The following is an 11,740-nucleotide window of genomic DNA, read 5'->3' as shown; positions in this document are numbered from 1 at the left end:
TTGCCGATATCCAATCCATCCTCTTCCTTCCAACACCATCGCCAAGTTGCTTGCTTGTGCATCATTAAGGGCCATTCATTGCTCGTCACACACCCTGGCATAACTGGCATCTCAGCATTAACTGCCTTCAGGTTTTGACTCACACACGTCTTGCAGACAAAAGTAGAAATTCAGCAGGTTGGTTATCAGTACGTTCATGCTTTTTCTCTCGTCCTTTTACTGCCCTACAGTATTTATCTACTTATCTATGCCTCTTTGATTTTTTTTCCTCGGGCACAGTCATGTATTTTATTTACTTGTTTGTTTATTTGTTCTGGTTGTTTTTAATAAACACCACACATGTGACTGCTCACATCTAGAGCTTACCTCACTACTTAAAACTAGTTTAGACATCAGTAGTGCTCATGATGTGACCTCAAGCCATGATCCCCGCCTGGCAATATTTATAATTGTCCCCCCCCGCCACACCCTGTGCATTTAATGATGATGGGCTGGAGCTCCATAATTTTCACTTCATAATCACGGGGCATTTTGTTAAATAAAATTCCTTAGCCTGGTATGTAATGAAAGTGTAGGGCTAAAGTTGCCACAGCAACAGCTGTCAAGTTCTTCGTATACTTGAACAGTTTTTCATTCTGGTCTTGCATTCTGAAATGTGCAGCTGCTCCTCAGACCATTTTTGGGCTGTTGCAAGTTCTGCTACAGACCTTCGCTGGCTCAGTCTCCCATGTTTCTTTCTGCAAACTAAAAGTTAACACACCACAATGTCCATGTTCTTCTGCAAGCATTACATTACAATCTGTAATTTGAAATAAGTAAAGTAAGTTATTGGGGTAAGTGTCAGAATGGATGTCTTCTCTAAGGCAGGGTTAAGTCTTTGTTTTTACCAGCTGGCAAGGTTAGGCTGGGAGAACATATGTAAGAATAAATGAAAGCTAAATTAGCTTCACGGTACTGTGCCTTTTTGTTGTTTAAGGAATCCAGACCATCTGTTTGGTTGGGATAGAGTTCAAATTCAAAGGCATGCAAAAATAAAACAAACTCATTAATAATGTGTATGCGGCTCACCAGTTAATATTTAAATTCCTTTTGAAGGTGAACAGGGTTGATTTTGAATACTGAGTTTGTAATTGCTTGTTACTATATTATGCCTTTTGCAAATCTCTCATTACTGTCAATCACATAATTTGCAATCCCTACTTTTGGGATGGTAGTTCTTGTTTGTAGTAGGGTTTGTCTTCCAATGCGAAGACATTTGCAAGAAAGAAAAACATTTATTATTATTATTATTATTATTATTATTATTATTATTATTATTATTTTTATTTCTTGGCAGACGCCCTTATCCAGGGCGACTTACAACATAAGTGCAAACAAAGTGCAAAAATACAGAGAAGTACAAGGCATCAATCATTACAAATTCAACTTAGCTAAAACATAGCAATTCAAAATAATACATTTTACAAATTCCAATTTACAATTTACACAAGTACAGTAAGAGACTTCCTACATCCTGGATGGTGAAAGCTAAGTGCTGTCAAGATGTAGGGTTACAGACGAGGGCTATGGGAAAGGGAGCAAGGAGGAAAACAATCAAGAACGCGAGGAGCATAATAAGCTGAAGTGCTATCTAGCAGGGATAGAGGACTAATATTACAAGCTTTGCCCCCAGCTTTTATATTATATAACTGATCAGCTCATTTAGATACTGTTTTCTGTGACCTTTTGTTTCAGTAAAATTCTGAATACTGAAGTTTTCAGAATATTTGTCCTTAAACCAGACAACGACAAGACCATAGTCACAATTGCTGGCTCTACACGCATGCTGAGATCCAGATGTTTCTGCAGTCCTGCGACTTGAGTGGGAAGGTGTAAGAATGTGGGATGAGTTTTGACTACAACTAACCAGCATGAATCCTCCAAATGAACTTTGGTTTCACCATCCTCCCCAAGAGACTGTGGCAGCCTTTTCGACATTGCCCTGTGGGAATTAGCGAAAAAGAAGCCAGCCACTTCTGACGTGCACAGAGCCATGCTTTCAGGGATGCCTCCTCCTAAAGGTTCAAAAGACACGGCCGCAAATTCGAGATATAAGACATCACATGGCCGTGCAGCCTGACAGCTGTCCCTCCTCCAGCTAATATTCTAATCCTTTAAGCTGCTCTTTTTGAAACGCAGTTCCCACCGGAGCTGTTAGTCACCATTGCTCATCATGACAGACTGACTAAAAAGCCCAAAGCTGGGGGCAAAGCTTAGCTGCTGAACAATCACAAGAGGCAAAACTTTGAAAAACAAGGGCAGCCTACGTGAGTGCCCGTTGAAACCACTGCAGCTTAGTCTCACTAAGGAAACGTGGGCCCCACAACAGCTAAGATGTATTGAATTGCACTGCACTGCAGAACTGCAAAGCCTAGATCTTTACCGATAAAAAAACAGCACCAGCAAGCAAGGTGTAGGTTAGTTTGCAGCCAGTAACCATGGCAAACATAAGGAAAAGATTCCTCCTTTTCTTCTTCTCTTCTTATTTTGATTGACAGTTAGCTTTATTTTTAACTTGTTTTAATTCTTTAAACAGAACTTTTTTGTTGTAGTTAGATTTGTGTATTATAAAACAGGATGTCCCTGTAAGAGTATTTTATCAACTCATGGGGAAAGACTGGTTGTACATGTTTTTTGTTTTGTTTTTTGAGCTGTATTGTATTTTGTGGTTTTGGATATAATTGCTTTGTCTGCCCTCTTTGAATCATTTTATACTTTGCCAAGAATGCCCACACTACCCAACAAAGTACTGCAATAAGCTTAGCAACTGAAGGCAAGTTTTTAATTTAAATTACACAGACTGTATATCTTTAAAGTATCCCATTGCTCACCTGTGTTTCACCTTGGCTTGAATTTAGCTTTCAGAGACATTTATAAGCTGGGCATGCAAGCTCTGAAGACAGATTTCAGTCTCAAAACAGATTCTCTGAACCCTGTCCTATCCTTCAAACCCTAACTGCAGTCCTAATCTGTAACCAGTTGAATTTTCTTTAGCATTCCCAGACCAGAAACGGTAATTCAGTGCATTTGGCGTATGCAAGGTCGCCATTACAGCCCAAATTACAATTTTGATGGAGACATGAGAAATAATTAACAAAACATATCCTAAAAGCATATTTGATATACATACTGCAATATATACAAATGGACAGAAATACTACTTACATTTATATTGTGAAGATATACTAGAATAGGGTTTAGTATATGTAAAGCATATGTAAAAATATTTAAATTCACTTTGGCAAATGTTTACATATAATAAATATGAGCATATGTCAAATTGTGCCTGATGTACGTTTAAACACACATGAAAATATTTTCAAATCTTTATGAATATATTTACTATGTTATGTTTATTTTTGTATTGGCAGTGTGCCTCTTGGTCCTTCTCACACCATGTAATGTACCTGACCATTTTCCAGTGAGTGACTTGTTGACCACTCCAGTTTTTCAGAGAGACAGACCTATGCATATTATTGTTCACTTCAACATTCAAAGCCAAAGTCAGTTCATCATACTGCCAAGCCTAGTCAGATTAACGTGGGACATTATGGGTCAACATTTAAAATGCAAAGTGCTCTGTTATCCTGGCCTATGTTACAATGCGTTCTGCACACTGAGTCTTGTGCTCAGTTGCTGTCCTGTTATTGCTAGACAGGATTCCAGCTGTTACAGCATTAGGAGCTTGATTAATGGGACACTGTGGTCTCCTTCAGCAGAGAGAACTGATACCGCACACCTGCACATATCAACCCAAGACACAACAAAGCAGCACGGCGTGGAGGAGACTCACGTATGCAAATTGCTCCCCAAAAAGAGTGAGGCACAATAATCCCATGGAGTGTCTCCCAACAATGTGGGTGTGCAATTAACACCTTGAAGTGACATCTTTGCTTTCACACACTTTTGTAAGACATACTGGACAAGACCAGATCAAAACTTTGACCTACCCATGAATCACACATTACAGACATGTACCTTATCATAAGTAGTCCAAAAAGTACCCTCTGACATTAAAAGAACCCACTATAGGACACAGGTTTATATTGTGCGGTTTATGAGTAGGTGAAAGTTTTGATTTCGTCTAGGTTCTGTATTATTTCCTTCCATCACTGACACTGACCTGAACACACTGTCCTCTGATACTGCTGTAGGCTATGTATGACAGCATCTGCTTTAATGCAATGCAGTGCAGTAACAGTTTTGTCGGGGTAACGATCTTTAGGTGGGGAGTCATTTAACAGTTTTAGCAAATTACTCTAGTTGCCAAAGCTGGTTTTAATACTTTATAACAATTAATAATTATTATTATTGCTGGAATTTTATAATCAGACATGTAACAAGCAATGAGTCAGAGAATAACATCCAGTTAAGACATATACAAAGGCACAAAATGCAGAAAACACAGTATGTAATTAAAACATAAATTGTATAATTCTGAGTTTGAGTTAAACATACACTAAATCAAGCTATCAATTTAAAAAGCAACTACAAAAGTGTTTAATGTCACTTTTGACACCTGTAACAATAGGGTTACTTGACATCTATATAATATTATAAAAAGGAACAGTCATAAAACCAGAAAAATGTATAATAACTCAAATAAAAGTCATATTTTAGAGTTTAAAGAATCATCTATGGTTTGATAGTCAGTGCTTGTACAGCCTTGCCCTGACATTACCTCTGATACTAACACAATGCTGAAACATCCTTGACAGTAAATCTGAATGGCACCTTGAGTTTTCCTCAGTAGACCAGGACGAGATGTGCTCTGAATGGAATTGGGTGAGTGATGTTTTGGCACCAGTTCCCCTATGACGTTCCCATAATTTGTTGACAGGCATGTCTCACACTTCTGGGAGTCTTTGGGGACTCAGTCCATTGACATTTCTAGGGTCAGCAAGAGCTTGTCCAGTAATCTGTCTTTTTTTTCTACTTGCTCTGTCCACATGCACAGGATGACTAAGTTTGAGTCAGTGTCCCTGTGCATTTCGTGCAGTGAGTGACTCCCCACTGGACAACTGCAGTGTCTCTGGTATTCAGATCACATACTCCTTAAATCAGTGTAGTAGTAGTAGTAGTAGTAGTAGTTGTAGTGGTGTAATGGTCCCCTTGTTAAACATAAACAAAAACCTCATACAATGAACAAAGAACATGAGTAAAGAAAAAAGCCCCCCCCCCCCCCACCCGATAACAATATCTCAGTACTGTACGCAAATGCAAATAGTTGCATTATGTACATAATACCAACAACATGCAAACAGGCTGAAATCAACATTTCATCAGTCTGCAAGAAACAAAAAGTAAAGAAACCCAAGACAACACAACTGCACAACACAGGAGAACAGGAGAGAGACACTGATCCCTGGGAACCAAACAAGACTGAAAAGAACCATAGAATTAGGCCAGGAGAAAAAAGAGCATGCCGTGTTAGTACAAAAATAAGTAAATAAATCCAAATAAGGCCATACAATTTTCAAGGAGTTCTGTGAAAATACTGAGGTGTTATATTTTGGGTTGCTTTTTCTTCCCAGACAAGGGAAACTGACTTGATGGATAGCTCTGTCAGGGCAGCCTGCTCTGTGAAGAATTACCTTGCTAAATGAGCTTCCACTCTCATGCCACTGTGAAGTCACTCACATCCTACTGCTTAGTCATCTTGTGGCAGGAGTGACGTTCGCCCTCCGCAGCTCCTGTTTTTCCACCGCCGTTTATGCAACCAACCAGTCATGTAGTGCAACAGGCGATCTACTATTTTGGAAAACGTGCCGCATCACTGCAGAGGACCACACACTGTAAGGGTTTGGCTGGTGATTGCATATTGCGTTAGAAATATGAACTGTTCAGTTAGAAATGAACTGAGACGCTCTTCTGTAAGTAACCAAGGAAGGAAGGGAGGGGAGGGAAATGTTAGCGTGTTGTGGAAAATGGACCATTCAATCACGAATTCAATCACTTGAAAAACACGTTTTCACCAGCAGGTCTTACAGCATTAGCATCAAACATGACTTCAAACTGTTCCCCTGCCACCAATAGTTCTGTAAATGCCATTGAACATTGAATTCATGGAGGCAAAGATGGAATTAAACTGTGGTTTGGGAGTAAGAGCAAGTCACTTATACCTCAGCGGTGTTTTGTCAGCAAGGCGATTCTTTTTTTATATATATATGCATTTTCTTTTGTCCAGTTCATGTTGATCAGTGGCTGGGTGGTCGTGTGTCACTGTATCAGGTTTTCCTGTCATGGTTCTGTCACAGATGGAAACTGCTTATCAACATGTAAACAAACAAGCAAACCAAAAGCCACTCTAGTAATTACTCTTTAGTCTAGTAAGTAGTTAGTTGACATATTTTCTGCAGTGTACGCAACACCGCTTTTTTGCCTCATGCACTGAAGTATAGAATCCCCCTAAAATTTATTTTTTTCCCACACCAGTGTTTGTAGTTTTGTAGGACATAGTCTGTCTAATTTAGTATTATCCCTGAGATATACGACTGCACACTGAGCCATACTGTCTGCTCCTGGAGAAAAAAATGCTCTGGGGCTGTATGGGAATACGAACCTCTACCGTGCATGATAAAACCGCCACCAATAACAGAAAAACAAAATGAGCAAACTAACCAGAAAAAAAACTGCACGAGAAATAAACTGCATACGTCCCAGGTGTTTTCTGACATTTCTGAGATCGAACAGTAAAAATTCAATGTCATGACACTGACACAGCAGCGAGTTTTCCTGAAATACCTGATCATCACTTTCTGTGGGTGTGAGATTATTTTTTTCTTTCTTTCTTATCTGAATCTGAATCCATTCCTACACACTGCATGATTACCAGCACGGAGAAGGGGGAGGGGGGGGCGGAGGAAACCTTTCACAAGCAGTGTGTAGAAATGATACCCTGCATGGCACTTCCAAAATTAGCTGATACTGTGAAAAGACTTCCCGTTCCACCTTAATGAGCAAACACTTCCAGGATGGAGAAGGAGGGGGTGTTTCTCATTGCGTCTGTGCCGCATTGAGGTGACTTAGAAGCAGCGGTGAGAATCGTCTATAACAGGGGTAGGCAATAGCATGCCTTTTAATTACCAACGATTAAGACCTGGAATAAACAAAGGATTCAACTTCTCATCCTAATAATGACTTCAATTAAGACCCGATGTGAAATGAAATCCAGGAACTCCCGTTGCTCTCTAGGAAAGGAGTTTGTCCACCCTGAAACTGTGACATCTCATAATGAGACAGTTGGATAAAAGCATTACAATAGGAAGAGCCAAAGTTCTTCCAATTATTTATTTCCACTTCTTTGCTAATCAACATTCCATGGCATTTTTCTTTTGCCTAATATGAGAGTATTGACAATGCAGTTTCTTGAGCAAGCACGTGTGGGGTGTGTGTGTATCATTTGTCTAATTTCAGATAGGACTTGCTTCAGCGTCACAGGCTATTGTGGCCTATCACTTGCACTAACCACCCACAGGCACAGTCAAATTCCTCCCATAGCTTTCACCTCAACGCCAGTACAATAACAACACCACCAAAACATCTATAGTGCCCTACAGTGAAAGAGTTAATCACTGAAAGAACAAATAACAGGCTCTCGAACAAAGCATCACATCGTGCTAGATGTTGCTTCTGTTGTTTAAGTAATTCTCATTAGTGATGCTATTATTATTTTTGGTAGTAGTTGTACTAATCGTAATAATGTTCAGGCTGAGGTTTTCAGCACTGAATTCTTTCCAATGAATTTTATTTTTTGTATGCAGGTGTTTAAACATGATCAACACACATATTGTGTTAAAATAAATTAAGTTGGGGATTCCCCTGTAATAAGATAACTCTTAGAGCTAAACAGTTATCTTTTTTTGCACCAAGAAGGATATTTAAGAAGTAACCTGACGAGGTTATCTGTCTGGAAACTCTGATCTGCACATACACCTTAGAGAGTAGTGGAATGCTTTAGTGCTATGTTACTTTGTCATTTGTTTTTTTTGCATTCGATATTCATGAAAGCCAAATGTGAACTCTTCCCCAGCTCTTCATTTGACTAAGAAAAGATTGTAATGCTGGTGTGACCTGGAGGTTCGCGTACATTGCAGGTTAAAATATATACGAACTTGGGTTTGCTCTTGATAGATGATGACTGGGCTCTTTTTATTTGAAACATGCATATTGATTTTCCTCCCTAAGTCATCCAATATGCACCTGAGAAGCTGGGTAATTTTAGAAGCCATTGTTCAAATACGTGCTAAGTGCCGTGTTTGATCCTGGCTGTTTTTTTTTTTTATTATTATTTTTGTCCCCATTGATTCACCAGCTAATTGAAGCAAGGTAAGGTTCACAACGCTGCACTTCTTAAAGACTGTTTTGCTCCACGGCATCCTTGTCAGATGCATCTTTTTGGGACAATAGCCACATTGTGAGGAAAAAAACATTTGCCTAAATTGATCTTTGCAAAGCCCTTGTAGGCAGTGAAGGCTAGGCTAAGCAAATTATTTTACCATGTGTACAAAGTGTGGATTCAGAGAAGTGTAGCAGTTATGGCTTTGCCAAGGCATACGACAATACATAAGCCTTTCTGACAGAAGCATTCTCTTGTATTCCTCTGGTGTCAGCGCACTTGTGACTTGAGTGCAAACCTGACCTGGTGCAGTGTATTGTAGGTATAATTCGCTGCTGACCTTTAGAAGGAGGCTCGGTGTGTATCTGCCTTTTTGTTACTTACAGTGAAACATGCAAGGGCCCAGAGAAACCTGAATTACCACTCCAGGCAGTGAGTTACAGCATCGCACAGGATCGAGGCCAGGCCCCAAAATGCTTTATATAAAGGCAATTCCTGGGCAGTCAAAGTGAGCTCAGATTTTCATTACAGCCGGAGAAATCTATTACCAATTTAACTGAATCATTTTCTCAGTTGGGTTTCTTTAAGATCTTTACATATACTGTATATTGTGGAAATTGTATTATTGTTAGAATTGATCTTGTTGTTATTCTTCTTATAAAATGTGCTTTTGAAGAGACAGCTATGAAACCTTTGGGATTTTTCTTGATTCTGAGTTTTTGGTTTAAATTGGGGATTGGTGGTGGTGGTGGTGGTGGGGGTGGGGTGCGGGATGTTCTGTGCGAAACACATTATGAATACCCATCTGTGACGTGACAGGAAACCCAGTGTGGTAGTTAAGAGAAATGTCAGTGTGGCAAACACAAAGGAATGCAGTAAAGCATTGTAACCCATAACCTCATTGGGTGTGAACAGTGAACCACTATGAGCATGCAACAACATTGTTCAACTTAAAGATTAAATAATAAACATACAACACATTTTCTAACCCCTTTGAATGTTAAATCTGAATAAATATAGAAAACTACACTTTCCTTTTTTTCCCCTGCCCAATTCATTCTACTTTGTTACACTCAACCTTGTTGTCTTGGCTACTGCAGTCCACCGGCTGTGTCAACTCTGTATGGGGGAATAACCTTGGAGCAAAATCAACACGCCCTCCAACATTTCTAAAACGCAGAAACTCTTTCATTCACGCATAGTTACCACTTCCCAAAATATGGGCACATACTCTACATACTTCCATAAATACAGTTTTGTGCAGAACCACTTCAAACATATCCTAAACCATATCTTTCAGACAGGGAAAAGGAAGTGAAATTTCCCAAACCCCAGTGAGGCCTATCTGCCTTAATTGCCTGCTCTATTAAAAATAAATAAAAGTATTTCCTCCATCCATACTAACAAAAACATGCCAATCATGGTATTGTCCTTTCCCCTTTGTACCCATTGTTGCAAATGTACCCCCTGTGTGGCTACAGTGATAACTGGACAGCCAGGTGAATTCCACCACCCTGTATGGTGGTTTTTATTTCTGTGCTGCATGCTAGATGACATGCCATCCATGTTTTACTCCTGCAGAGCAATCAGGTGAGGGAGGTGACCTTTGTTGTGGCATCTTGAGATTTGCATTTTGTTTTGTTTGGATCCCGCCTGCTCAAAACAGACCAGCTGTGTGGGCCTGACCTTTTTGTTTTAGCGGTTAGGTGAGATATTTATACAAAGCCCTGTGCGAATGGCTTTGCTTCTTTGGGCCTTTGTACCTGTAAGAACTGCCTTGGCTGTGTGTTTGCTTGTGGCCACATGCATGGGCTTGTCTTACACTGAGGAAAAGTCCCCTTCGGTACATAGGGGGTGTCCCTCCCACAGTCTAACAGCGATATAAGTGTATTATTTCAGTTTCTTAAACGTACGTGGAATCCGGCACATTTTAGTGCTCAAAGCCAAGATTTGATTGATCTCTTGTCATAGTTTTGTCATAATTAAATGTTAAAGTCCTGCAGGAATTTCACAGTCCTGCTTTGACTGTTCCTCCCAGTATTCTAGGCTGGACCAGTTCTGTGCTTGCAGCTATAACCTATGAATTAACTTTACAATGTTGTTCTGAAAGTGTAGTTTAAGGCATTGTTATGTTTTCAACAATGAACAATAAAACTGGTATGAAAGCACACACAGTTAAACAGACAGTCTGCTTTGAAATCAAAAAACGTATTATTTATTCTTGTGTATGTTTGGTTAAATGTAGGCCTATCTATTACATTTAGCCCTTGACGGTCTTCAGCAATGTCATCTCCTTCAACAAAATCATGTAAAATGCAGTTAACTTCTGCATCTGTCTGCTAAAAATTGTATTGAAAAAAAAGAAAACGTAATTTTTCATTTTGATTATCTTTTACACAATCATTGATGATTTGCAGATTTATATATAATTTTTTTGTGGGTATTTTGTGGAAGCATCAGCTGCCTTTTTGTTGCATTGAGAATATCTTTTGATTAATTAGAGGCATGCTAGAAATGTGAAAACATGTAGAGTCTCACTCCATTAAAATGTGCAGGCCTGACATGATATACAAATTATGACAAATGACTAGCAGAACAGCAGCTGGTGTTTGACAGATCATCATGGGGTGAGAAATTGATGTCCCTGGTTTGGGGGACACAAGTATAACATCAATGACTTTAACAGTATCTGAAAGCCATTGTGACATTATTGTTGGCATCTCTCTAACACGGGCAACCTTAAATCACAGGTTAACCTTAAATCATGATCTTACAAAACTTGAATTCAGTGACACAGTGATTCACTCAGTCATTAAAATATAATTGGGAACAAACACCTTGAATACCCTTCAAAGATCACAGTTCCCTTAACTGCAGAAGCCACTTACTTATATGATCATTACCTAACAAGTGTTCTCAGTCTTAGTGTTGATGTCGAGTGAGTTAGAAAACTGAATTGGAGCTCTCTCCAGGGGCAGAGTTTGGCGAGGAAGGCTGGAAAAGAGCCTGCAGTCATGGAGATTAGCATGTAGCACAAATTGGTGAAAAAAATGTTCTAATGGTAACGTGAAATTGTAGTAGACCTATTTGGAGCATCTGATTTGCATAATCCAGCGACCTGCCTGTCAAAAGACTGGACACTGGGAGATTGCACACTCTTGAACACTCAGGGGACATTGACGTCAGTGAGATACTTAGGCACATGCACAGTGTACAATTAAACCTTGCCACAAAACACAATAGCTCCCTTCAGGCACAGAGCTGTTTACAAACATGACTGAACTACCCCTTTCTAGAAATTGACTGGAAATGTTGAAATAGTCAAGAAAAACTATGTATTATTATGTATTTAGTTTTAGTTTT

The sequence above is a fragment of the Amia ocellicauda genome, chromosome 6 (assembly GCF_036373705.1).
Source record: "Amia ocellicauda isolate fAmiCal2 chromosome 6, fAmiCal2.hap1, whole genome shotgun sequence".
Classification (NCBI taxonomy): Eukaryota; Metazoa; Chordata; class Actinopteri; order Amiiformes; family Amiidae; genus Amia; species Amia ocellicauda.
Note: the sequence above shows the minus strand (reverse complement) of the source record.